This window comes from Plasmopara halstedii, assembly GCF_900000015.1.
Source record: "Plasmopara halstedii genome assembly, contig: Scaffold_614, whole genome shotgun sequence".
NCBI lineage: Eukaryota > Oomycota > Peronosporomycetes > Peronosporales > Peronosporaceae > Plasmopara > Plasmopara halstedii.
The window spans coordinates 702,783-702,991 of record NW_020187532.1 but is presented as its reverse complement, the minus strand read 5'-3'; positions in this window follow the sequence as shown (position 1 = coordinate 702,991).

Below are 209 nucleotides of genomic sequence, written 5' to 3'. Positions count from 1 at the left end.
GGTGTGTCTACCGTAGACGATGGTGCACAGTTATACACCCTCGTCAACGGTATGACGGCGGAGGAAGATGGCGACGTTCGCTTCGAGGCTATGCTTGCAGTAGATGCTCTTCTTGAGCTGGACGAAATGTCCCTTGAAGAGTTCGGCAGTGCTTTGAAGGCAGGCGATTTGGCCGAATTGGTCATTGTACGACCGGACGAGGACATAAA